The 12,987-nt window shown below is 46.9% G+C and overlaps 1 protein-coding gene across 1 annotated transcript in view; it reads left to right on the top strand.

Annotated features, from left to right (window-relative positions):
- The window catches only part of SDK1 (sidekick cell adhesion molecule 1), a 743,568-nt gene that overhangs the window by 472,253 nt on the left and 258,328 nt on the right, over positions 1 to 12,987 (top strand). The window lies entirely within an intron of this gene.

The raw sequence follows: 12,987 nt of genomic DNA, 5'->3' as shown, positions 1-12,987 counted from the left end.
AGGTTTATTTAAAATACACTAGAAATTAAATGTTGTTGTTCAGTCACTTAGTCATGTCCGACTCTTGGCGACCCCATGGACTGCAGCACGCCAGGCTTCCCTGTCATTCACCATCTCCTGGATTCAATGTAACCATTTAAAATGTAAGCTTAAAAGATGTGAAAGGGATACAGGGGATATAGTTTCTCAAAATCCTCTTATGGTTGATATGGGCATAAATATGTGACGCCCACGTTCAGTGAAAGTGGTAGTGAGAGGTCTGTGCTTAGTTTGGAAATGAAAGTTGAAACAGGGAAAGAGGTGGGGCAGGGGGTGTGGAGCTGAGGACCGCTGACTGCCCTCCTGAAGGGCCCGGACAGTGGAAATGGGAGCCCACTGACAAAGGAGAAGTCACAGGAAACTCAGAAGTGCTGGGCCAGGGTACTTAATAACATCATAGGGAAAGCGACAGAATGGAATAAACGTATCGTTAAGTATATGACTCTCTCCTTAACCCTGGACACCCAAGAAAGTTACTGGGCTGGTTCAGGACCCTTTTTAAGTGCCCAGGTGATGTTACTATGTAGCCATCCCTGAAAATTATCAGACCAAACCCAAAGTGTGGTCCTTGGACCATAATTATCATATCGTCTTGGGAGCTTGTTATAAATGCAAAATTCTGAGCTCCATCTTAACGGCTGTTGTATCAAATTCTGCATCTTAACAGGATATTTAGGCGATTCCTATTCTAAACAGTAAAGTTTGAGAAAGCCAAGATTTCTAACACATTCCCAGGTGATGCTGCTGGTTGAACAGCCGAGTTCTCAAGTGGTGCTGTAAAAAGGTTCTAGAGCAAAGCTGCTCAAAGAATGTCCGGGGACCAGAAGTGTCAGGATTACCTGGATACTTGCTAGACACGCAGATTCTCAGAGTCTCACCCCAACCTAGTGACCGGCACCCCTGGGGCCACAGCCAGAAACCTGTGGCTCAGCCGGCTCTCCAGATTCTGATAGTAAAACTTGAGAAGGACTGCTCTAGAGAGAACCCACATGGACCTGGACCGCTCTGAGCCTCCAGTTAGTTCAGGGAGATGGCTCGGAGTTCAAGACCAGAAAGGACAGCTTAGTGAGAGACTTGCTGTCGAAACTGTCATCCCAAGCTTCACTCGTCCCCAAGCCTGTGGCCACCCATTCTGCTGTGGGCCTTGATGCATAACAAGTGGGGAAAGTCACCTAGACACTTTGAGGAAGGTCTCAATCACCTCCCGCGCCCAGACCAGCAGCCCAGTCCAGCTGACATGCCGGCCGAGGGCGAGGAACACCCCCTTCCTTCCTCACTCTACGTCCCGGGAATCGACTCCCTGACAGCCTGACAATAAGGCATCCAAGTCTGCATGGCAAAGAGAGCGTGGTGTCAGCACACGTGCGGCCAGGAAACGGCCGCGGCGTTTGTGGAGGCTCAGGAGAGCAGGCGGCAGCAAGGAGAGGAGGGGCCCGCCCACGCTCCCTGGGACAGGGCGCCCCGAGCGCCGGCAGAAGCCCCTCCGCAGTCACTGGGCAGGCGGAAGCCCCGGCCCAGCCAGCAGCCGCCTGTGGGACTTGATCGTGGAGGGGCTTGTGCAGACCTGCGCCTCCCTGGGCTCTCGACTTCCAGGCGTGGGGCCTGGTGCCAACCCAGACGGGAGGACAGACTCTTTCTCCTTGACTAGGATTCTGCAGAGCGTGGGCTCACCTTCCTTTGTCTTCTGGACCAAGTTGAATACCCTGGCTTCAAATTGTCTTCTCTTTGACTACAGATGGCATATGATTTATTAACTTTGTCTCTAGCAATTTTTAAAAAGGAACTTTTATTGTGGAAAAGAAATTGTTAAAATTTTATCGCCTGCAAAATAGAACTTGGCTCTTCCTTCTCCAAATTAACTAAAATTGATGATATTCCTTCATTAGTTTTCATTCATTTTTTAGCACATCTGATTTTTTTAAATTCATAATGCTTTTGATGAAAATTAATTAGTTTCTTTTAGAACTGAAACAATATTATCATAGGCACTCAAACATTGTTATACAAAAAGGCCTTTATTATAAAGCCTGGCCTCCACTCTGAAGGTTTGAGTCTATTTTGTAGAGAACCCAGCTCACCATGAAACTTCAGAGGCTTTCTGGTTTTTTCACTGCTGAGGATTTGGGCCTCAGTTTTGCCATCTGTAAAATGAGGAGTCTGAACCCTGTGAAGTCTAAACTTCTGTTTTATGAGTCCAACAAAACTAAATAAACTTTTATAGACTAGATGTGGGAAGAATATATACAAAGGCTTCTGTGACTATTATGCTGATTAAACATTTTCTCAGCCCTGTAAAGAATACCAATCAAAAGCTGACTGGTGCAGCTCTAGGATTTTTCCCTAGGGGGGGATCCTCAAACAGGGCCAGGGGATGGGAGGAGGGGAGTGGACTCCATCAGGGGTCAGGTCCTAGACTGCAGGGACTGGGACTTGCCGACCTGGCTCTCAGGGGACACTGAGGCTTGGCGTCTACACCTTCGCTGATCTTCTTCCCCAGATAAACGACTTTCTGCAACTTACTCTCTTTTGCAACACAACACTGTGAAACCAAACTTCAGCAAACCCTGGGAAAATCCACGTTTTCAACTATAATTTCAACAGCGAAGAATTTGGAGAGAACCACCTCGGAAAACCCCTTAATGCCAACAGCAGCTCCCAGCATAAGTCCAAACCACGGAACATCGCTGTCCTGACAGCCTCAGAGACAGAAGTCAAACCTGTTTTCCTACTGTGCTTCTGATTTGGTCTGAGTAAACAAGAGCCTTAATTCTGATAATATGTGCGATTATGTGTTCAAAATCCATTAGGAGCAAAACCTCCTGAATGAATCCAATCATTACTTAACAGATAAGTGTGCATTTCTCCTGCCCCGCCCACCCCCCCGCCAAGAGAAGGGCTTTTCACATAATACTTGGTCACATAATGTGTGTCTCAGCAGAACATCCGTGATCACATAAGACACAGAGAAGGAACTGGGCTCCACGGCCCAGCCCAGGGAGGCCGCCCGCTGCCGGGCAGCATCAGGGGAGGAGGTCTGAGAGCCGGGGCTGGGCGAGAGGGGGAACCCAGCAGGTTCTCATGGACAGAGGGTTCTGAGCAGGGAGGCGAAGCTGCTTAAGCCAGCGGGTGAAAGAGGATAAAAACATCATCTGGGTCTGTCGGTGGTCGGCCAGACCCATGGAAAGAACAGAGGGACGCATGGGCCGTGGAGCTCATCAGATGGCCTGCAGTTGGCTTGTGCTGAAAAGAGGTCCTGCTGCTGCTGCTGCTGCTGCTAAGTCGCTCCAGTCGTGTCCAACTCTGTGCGACCCCAGAGATGGCAGCCCACTAGGCTCCCCGTCCTGGGATTCTCCAGGCAAGAACACTGGAGTGGGTTGCCATTTCCTTCTCCAATGCATGAAAGTGAAAAGTGAAAGTGAAGTCGCTCAGTCGTGTCCAACTCTTAGCGACCCCATGGACTGCAGCCTACCAGGCTCCTCCATCCATGGGATTTTCCAGGCAAGAGTACTGGAGTGAGGTGTCATTGCCTTCTCTGAAAAGAGGTCCTAGACCTGCCCTAAGGGAAAGCAGGTCTTGACTCAGAGTCCCCAGGCAGTAGGTCTTCCTTCAGCATTTACATGGGATTCTCTCTGTGCACAGTTTTTTCTAATTTTTTTTTTCAAGTGCAGACTAGTCAATCAAAAAGAAGCTCCATTTGCAGTGAATATTTATTTAACACTGAACAGGTCACTTGCTATATGAGCCCCCCAAATAATAAAAGTAAAACATCAGAGTGAATAGGGAAAATTACTGGCTATGTTTAGGAAGTGACTGGATCCTCAGTATGAACAGGCTGAAAGTGTGATTTCTGGAATAAGTTTAGTGGAAATGGTATTTTATTGGAGCTGCTCCCCTATACACAACTTTACAGAAATCCAATTTAGTAATTTTAGACCATATTCCCAGTTACTTGAAGAAGGTTGGGTTTGCATGTCTTGATAACGCGTATATATTTCTGTTTGAAGTAAATGAAAGGAGCTTGCACATAGCAGGAGGAAAAAGAGCCCAGAAGTTTTATTAACAGTAAGTTTAGGTTGCTGATAAATGACACACTCCCTTATTTCCATGAGCTGAATGACAAAAAGGCTCACAGGGGACACACAGCCAGTCACACGTGTGTGCATGCCCACAGCACACTTAGGCACGCATGGGAAACGGATTACGCAGAGACACAGCCCTTGGGGGTGTGCCGTTAATACACTGTTTAAAGGGATCTCAGTAAAGATTTCCTATAAATTATGTTTACTGCATAAAGTGACTAGAGTATTAGGTGTGAATTCTAAATGTGCTCAGGGACTCTACCCTCTGGTTTTAAAAAGAGAAGGACGTTTGCCTAAGGAACTTGATTACCTCCTGATAGGTCATTTCGGAAAATATATACCGTGTTCATCTCGGACCACGGTCAGTGTTTCCACACTAACGACTCTCCCTCCCCCAGCCGCCCTTGCTCCCCACTCTCTCAGCACACTGCTGACCCTGAGGAAGAGGAGCCAGCTGACCCCTCTATAAATTCCCTCCAAGTCGGTGTGTACTGCCTGGCTCTTGACTTGCTTCCCTCCTGTTTCCCAGGGGTCTTCCTGCTTCTGCTCACCCCTGAAACACCCCCACTTCCTGGAGCCGCTCTTCGGGGAGGCCGGGCCCTGTTTTCTCCTGCCCCCTGCAAACTTCTCATGTGTCCTGTCTCCCTCTTGCCACCACCAGGCTCCCATCGGCTCGCCTGGACTCTGCACAGGCTTGTGCTCCTCTTCCTACTGAAAGAACTGTACAAAGCTTGGCACCTCCTTGCATACTTCTTAAAGATATTAACATTTTTATTAAGCATAAACATTTTCAAGAAATATCTGTTATTGACTTAATTGACTGTGGTCTCCCCAGGTGGCTCAGTGGTAAAGAATCCACCTGCCAATACAGGAGCCTCAGGAAACCAGGTTTTGATCCCTGGATCAGGAAGATTCCCCTGGAGAAAGGAATGGCAACCCACTCTTGCCTGGAGAATCCCAGGGACGGGGAGCCTGGTGGGCTACAGTCCATGGGGTCACAAAGAATCAGATAGGACTGAACGACAAGCACACATGCATGTCTTAAATGATTATCATATGCCATTTTTAATGTTAATAAAAACAGGACATCTTTTTTAATTTCTAAAAAGTGTCTGAGTTCTTGACCAAATCTGAGGGGCTAACTGAAAAAAAAAAAAATCCCATATGTGCATGATTATAATTCAAAATTATACAATACATGTTGGAATTTTTACTTGTTAGAGTGAAAATTATCATTTTATTAAAATGCATTTAAAGCTTGTTAAAAGCAGACAAAGATACTATCTAGCACGAATAATAAGCTTTTAGGAGACAATGTCTCTCTTGAAGACATGATATCGTCTTTTTAATTGAATTATTTGGTGATATTAACATTTTAATGAAGGAATTATCCTATTTTATATTTCTTAAGAAATTGATATTTAATTTTGGCTTCACGTTAATAATGTTATAAGTATTTAGCATATTTTAAATCTGAGTTAAAACTAATTTATATTTCATATTTCCATAAAGATAGAAGCATAATATGCTTCGTTGTATTATGTGTTTGTATTCTTGCTTTGTCACCAGCATTCGCTTTAGTGGAGCTATAGTTTGAAAATACTAATCCCAAGAGAATAATAATTTAGATAAGTGATATCTTTTGATGTTAGAGTTTGTCAGTCATACAGGTGTTGTGAGGATGCTGTTCACTAAGCACAGCCAGCTGGCAGTAGGTATCTTGGCACGTGTGGTTTACGGGAAAGTCTGAGAAAAGCTTCATACAGGCGGCCACTGTGAGCACAGCAGAGTTGCCCTTTGGAAAAGACTGGACCCGGATGCAAAATGGCTAAATGGCTCCTCTCGCCCCCTGGAGGAAGAGACATGGATTTAAAGAGTGGCTGCTAAAGAGTGAGGCCTACAAATGAAAGGGTGCATTCTGAAACCCCTGACAGATTGTGACAAATGGGAGAACACGTTCCTAACAGGAAGTACGTGTTTGAAGTATATTTTAAACTGTTTAATGGTCCCGGTGCATTGAGAGGTTGCTTGTGGAGTGGAAGGTGAGTTAATCTGAGTGAACGAAAAGAGAAGGACGCGTTGGATGGGAAGCCGGCCTTTTTGTGGACCATCGAGTTAGAGGACAGGCCCCGCTGCTGCCCTCCAGGCCCTCACGTTCATGGTTAACTGTGTTCAGGGGTGTGGGTCGACTCTTGTTTTTCTCTTGGGATCATTATTACATCATTTTGAAATTTTGATGACGAAAGTGGTTCTAGCTAGCGTCCTCTGTCTAGCAGACCAGAGGGCTGGATGTAGAAAGTCTCTGAAGGACAGCTCATGTGTTTGGAAGATGCATTTGGAAGACGTGGTCACCATGCCGTCATCAGCCGTCGCAACTGGAAACGCATCCATTTTAAGCATCTGGCAAAATGGGTGAGAGGTGCTATTTGTTTAAAAATCTGTTTCTTGAAATTTACTTTAAAACGTGCTATTTAAGGAAAGTAAAACCTGTTTCCTTAGTCTTTAAATACCACGTCCCTTTGTCGTCGCAGTCGCCTACCCCCAGGGATCAGTCCTTATGAATGCAGGGTGTTGACTTGTGGTCCCGCTGACTGGTTCTGTCTCCCTCCCAGCAGCATAGACGGGACGTGTCTGCCATTTGGGTGATGCCCAGTGTGTGTGTTGACTTTGCTGTTTGGAAAGATGGGAAGAAATCTCTTGTTCAGACTAAACTTGGAAGCAGTTTGCAGCCCCGAGTGTAGATTCTGGAGTGTGCTCGTTTGTTTGACAATCCTGGGTGGCGTTTACACAGCATCAGCTGTCGGGGATATAGCGATAAACATGACTGTCTTTTAGGCCCTCCCAGTCTAGTCTGTCTTATGTTTTACGGTCCTTAGGGTTTTTTTTTAATCAAATGAATTTAAATATTGAAAGCTATGCAAGGAAATTTTTGTAATCAGATTTTGAATATGTGCATGTGTTTATTTTTTTAAAAAATAAAGCTTAACAAATTTCTTAATTTGAGAATATGGAATAGGGATTATAACTCCAAGGAATAAAGTACTTGAGGATGATACAGTAAATCTCACTTTCTTAGAAAACTTGTCGGGGCCAAATATGATCCATGAAATGCTAGAGGAGCAGGAGCAGGAGCAGGTCTCTGCTCCATCGCTCCCTCGTCTCGTGACTCCCTGTGGGAAGGGTGCCTTCAGACCCTCGCTAAGCTAGAGGAAAGGGAAGAAGGCGCTCCCTGGGGTGACCAAGATGAGCACCAGGGCCCACCGGAGACCCGCACATCCTCTCCCCGCAGTGAATGGATGCAGCCTGTACTCAAGCGTGAGTCCTCAGCCCAAGAGATGCCTCGTCTGTGCGAGGTGCACAAACACGCCTTCCAGAGTGTTTGTGCAAATTAAGTCAGATGATATAAAAAGAGCACCTCGAAAACGGCAGACACGCAGCAAATGTTCATTATCTCCCCTATTTCCTTACCCACACTCTCAGTACGTACTTATCGCCATTATCTGTTATTAGCCACTGAAGGTGATCTGATTTTTATAGAGAACATAGCAACCGTACTCCCTAGTGCTGACAAGGTCTTTCAGTGGGCATGGAATGTAAATTTAAGAAACATCTGCTCATGATATCTTAAAAAGTCGCAATTATACTCGAGAACCTATATTTATTAGAAAACATAAAAGCGACTATGTGGATTTATTCTACAGTATTGCCGACTGGAGACAGAAGAAGAATATTTGAGGGGTTTCAGTTCAAATGGGGGATTAAGATTCTTCATAGCCTCTTCCTCTTCCTCCAAATGGTAGAAATAGGAACAAAGATGGAGAGATGACAATAGATAATAAATGAATGAATGACAGATGGTAGATAATAGGTTGTTGTTCAGTCACTCACCTGAGTTTGACTCTTTGCAGCCCCATGGACTGCAGCACGCCAGGCTCACCTGTCCTTCACCGTCTCCTGGAGCTTGCTCAACTCATGTGCATTGAGTCTGTGATGCCATCCAAGCACGCCATCCTGTTGCCCCCTTCTCCTCCTACCCTCAGTCTTTCCCAGCATCAGGGTCTTTTCCAAAGACTCAGCTAGATAACACAGAAAAAAAGGAAAGGGGATATATTATGAAGAATTCCTGAAGAGAGAGCAAACAAGAGTGCATGGGAAGGAAGCTTGGAGACAGTGGGAGCAGCACCAGAGGCAGGAGCCGCCGAGAGCATGGTGGCACGGAGATGCAGATGGGGGGCTGACTGCTCTGCAGCAGCTCCGCCAACGGTGTTCCCCAGACCCGCGGACGTCTCACTGCCCCCCCGCTGCTGTGGCCACAGATGTGTTTCCCCACAGATGAGAGCTCTGAGTACTGAGATTTGTGTGAGAGAGAGACAGGCCAGTCCTCTAGTTCTAAAGCCAGCAGGAGAGGTTAGAACTCACTCCCAGAAGGCTACCTGGATAAGCACGCTGGTCAGCAGCACTGTGACCCCCTTCTCACTTCAGCGAGATTCTCCCGTGAAGTCTCAAAGGCAAAGATGAACACAACACCAGGGGATACTCAACAGCCAGGAAACACCGCGGAGGAGAGACGACACCAAACTCAACAAAGGGTACTTATGCAAGGAAACATTGAGAAGAGAAAGTCAAATAGAAGATGCATGCTTTACTTTAGGAAACATTGAGAAGAGCAAGTCAAATAGAAGATGCATGCTTTACTTTAGGAAACATTGAGAAGAGCAAGTCAAATAGAAGATGCGTGCTTTACTTTAGGAAACATGTAAGAAAACGTTCATCAGCAAAAAACTAGAGCGCCTGGAATTTCCCCTGGGGTCTCAAAGCATGTCATAAAGATGAAGTAATAGATTGTTGATACTGGAGCAGGAAGGAGCAAATGTACTGTGTTTGGTTATCCAGTGTGAAAGCTACCTCCAACATTTACTTGCTAAATGCAATCATTTCCCCCTCCCTGCCTCTGCTCGTGATTCTGTGGGTCATGAAGCAGGAGGATGAAGCCAGAGGATTATCTCCCGCCCACCCGTGGTCAGCTGGGCGCTGGGTTAGGAGTCTCCTTCCAGGCTGGCTTGTCCTCGTGGTGACTTGTTCTCAGGACCTTTACTTCGGTGTCCTCAGGGTGGTGGTGCTCTTAGGATGTGAGAGCCGCTTATCAGTCAGGTTCCTTTGGATTTCAGGGAGCAGAGGAGCTCAACTCCTACCGGTTTTTAACAACTGGGTGGCACCACGTGTGCAGCCGGAGGGCAGGGCAGCGCCTGCAGCGGCCTGTGGCACTGCCAGAGCCTGGCTCCTCCCGCCATTCTCTTGTGTGTTTCTTTGTTTAAGTAGAATCCACGCATTGCTTCCTTTGATGTCTCAGTAAAACCGGAGCTGCGTCTCCAGTACGTCGTTTCTCCCCTGCTTGCAGGGGTTGGTGATCCCACATGGGCGCTTCTGGGTCTGGGGAGGTTTGTGTGCTTCAAGCTGAAGAGTTTTAGTTGGTCCCCTGCTGCTTGGTTGCCTCCAAAAAGAAATGGAATGAGTAATTTGAACACAAATGGGAGAAAGCAAGACTCATTTCCATCCCAAGGAGAACTTGAATGTCTCCACCAGAAGGGCTGTCTGTTAACTTGGTGCTCGTTCACAACCTTATTTGGGGCTAACACTTCTTTATAAGACGGCTTCGTGTGCCTGGAGTAATTCACAGAGATTGATTTGTAAAACATTCTGAATCAATTAAGGCTTTAATCAGCAAAGAAGCAAACTTCACATGGCTTGTGGACTAATTTTACCATCTCCCATCAAAGTGAACCTAAGCTGAAAAAAGAAAACAATTACAAAGATGCAATTATCTGTCCTGATTGCCGAATTAGGAGAGTTTGTGTTTATCCGTCCCCACGTAAAGGTGGGTACCGTCTGCAGAGAACGGTCACAGCAGCTGTCGGGGTGACAGGCACCCCTCCTCGCAGGCCCTCAGGGACTGAGGTTGACTTGGAGCCAGAAGACTCCAGCCGTCAGCTTTGAGTGACCCGGCACAACACAGAGGCTCCTGGGTACTGTTTTGTATAAACATTTTTGAGAGCAAGTTTCCAAAAGCTCCTTGCCAACAGCAAGGAGTTCTTAGGAACCCCTTGAATCTACATCTCATTTGAATTACTACATCTGCAGATCCATCTACTTATGCAATGATTAGGAAATTGGTTTCCTTTATTTAGACCAGAGCTCAGCTGTGGCTTCACGTTGGAATCACAAGGGGAACTTCGGAAAGTCCCAGAACCCACCCAGGCCTATTCCACCAGAACGTCGGGGCGGGGGAGACAGGCATGGGCACTTTTCAAAGTTCCCCAGGTAATTCCGGGCTGCAGCCAGGATCGAGAACCCCTGACTGAGACAGCGTTTCCAGGATAGCACAATCCCAGTCTGTGTTGCTATCACATGGTGGCTGTGTCGTTCTAAACTAGAGTAATTTTTGACATTTTATTCTTCTCAGTAAAGGGTGTGTGGCTTTCCAGGTGGGTCAGCAGTTAAAGAACCCACCTGCCAGTTCAGGAGGAAGAGCAGGGATTTGACCCCTGGGTTGGGAAGATCCCCTGGAGGAGGGCATGGCAACCCACTCCCGTGTTCTTGCCTGGGAAATCCCCTGGACAGAGGCGCCTGACAGGCTCCCGTTCATGGGGTCGCAGAGTCGGACATGACTGAGTGAACGCAGCAACACACAACCACACAAAGGGTGTGTGTTAAATATAGAATTAAAGGTAACTTTGTGACCTTATCAGACCTTCCCTCCCATATTTACAAGTCAGAAAGACCCCTTCCTCAGACACTTTCTAATTCCAGGTTTGGAAAATGTGGTCACCTGAACTATATGTTAGGTAAACCTTAGATAACCAGTGGCTTTCACTCAGTTTTGTCCTTTTATTTATCAGAAAGGTCATCCTTTTTCTGACAGAACTAGGATTTGGTGGCTCTCTCCTTGAGGGCGTCTGGTCTCAGCCCCGTATCTGCCAGCGCCCCTCAGAGGGAGGGCAGGGAAGTGCTGGTGAGAACACCCAGCCTGTGCGCCGTCATCCTCAGCCATTCCTCCACTCTGTCTCGGACTGGAGAGCTGTCCTCGGCTGTGACCAGAACACCCAGGAGGACACCTGTCACTCCCATTGGCCCGCGGGGTGCTCGCCTCTCACGTCATCTTGCCGCTCATCACACAGCTTCCTCCGAGAGAAGTTCTGGTAGAAACTTTTCTCATGGTTTCCATCAGTGTCTCCACACCCCATTGCCAAATGGGTCCTTTTGTTTAAAAAAAAAAAAAAAGATTGTGATAAAATATGTATAATATAAAAGTTACCATTTTAAGCAGTTCTGAGTGACACTGAGCACTTTCCCACTGGTGCACAGCCATCACCGCAATCCGCTTCTGGAATTTCTTCATCTTCCCAAACTGACAGTTTTTCCCCTCTACACAGTGACTCATTATTCCCTGCACTCATAAACTCTGTGCTCCTTGCTGCCTGTCTGGATTGGGCTACTCCTCCTCTACCTGGGATAATGCCTCTGCCCTTCGTGTTAGACGTCTTCTGCTCAGTACAGTGTTTGCAAGGTTCACCCAGGTTGCAGCAGGCGTCAGAATTTCCTTGTTTTTAAGGCTGGTTAACACTCCCGTGTGTGGATGAGCCACATTTTGTTTACCCATTCATCCATCAGTGGACATTGGGGTTGTTTCGACTTTTCGGCTACTGTGACTACTGCTGCCCTGAACATGGATGTGCAAGTATCTGTTCAAGTCTCTGCTTTCAATCCTTTTGGTCACATGCCCAGAAATGGACTTGCTGGATTGTACGGTAATCCTGTTTGACTTTTCAAGGAACTGCCATATCGTCTTCCACAGCGGCTGCGCCATTTACAAGCTGAGCACACCTTGTCTGTATTTCCCCCCACGTCACTGTTTAGCTAAGTCCCATCTCTCCCCAGTGAGGGAAGGAATGCAGAGCGGAGGGAGAGAGAGAAACAGATCAGGAGTGAACATCTCTCTGCGAAGAAGCCTTTTCCTCAGAATTATCCCCCCGAATGTAGCAGAGTCTCCTTTGCTCCTACTTGAACGTCATCTCCGGCTGCCAGCCTTCTGGGGTTGCTAGCTTTGTCCACACTTTTCATACATTTATGCAGCTTCCTACCACTCAAACCTCTTTCCTTAGATATCATACAGGAGTACAAAGCATACCCTGGCCTTGGAGTTGGGGAGTGAAGCGTGTCTGAGGAGATGAGACTTACAGGAAGCCATGCTGGAGCCACTGTGAAGGGGCAGGAGAGAGGGGAAAGAGAGGGTGGAAACGCGGGTTTGGCTGGACAGAGCCTCCTGACAAAGGGACGTGGAATTAGCCTTGAAGGAGTGAGTCTGACAGAGAGACTGGGGAGAGCAGTCCTTCCTTCTCCCTTTGAAGGGATGTTGGAAGGAAATAGTAATAAGAGCACGGGTTCAGAAATTTTTTTGACATATGACCTGCCATTTACCAAAATATCTGTCTGCATGAAGAAATGATGGACAGCCCTCAGCAGGCAGCCAGTGGCCTCAGTTCCTGACACACTAGTTTTGTGGGCTTCCTTCTGTGTAACCCACATGCAGCCCAAGGCCCTACCACTAGCATCTCTCCAGAAGTTATTTTGAGGGTCATGGGGAAGGGAAGCCTTTGTAGAAGTGAGTAACTTTTAAACATGCACTTGAAAAAGAAAGAGAAGAGCAGTCAACAAGGCAATGCATACATACGCCTGAGAGGGGTTCGGTACCTACTTGCAAGGAAAGGGAGCCACCGTAAAGGATCAGAAGGCGAAAAGAAGAGAACATCAAGGCTGTGTTGTATTGGTTGAGTTAGATACGTTACAAGTATCACACAGCGTCCTTCTAAAT

Source organism: Bos mutus, chromosome 25 (genome assembly GCF_027580195.1).
Source record: "Bos mutus isolate GX-2022 chromosome 25, NWIPB_WYAK_1.1, whole genome shotgun sequence".
NCBI lineage: Eukaryota > Metazoa > Chordata > Mammalia > Artiodactyla > Bovidae > Bos > Bos mutus.
This window is presented reverse-complemented; position numbering and strand designations above follow the sequence as displayed.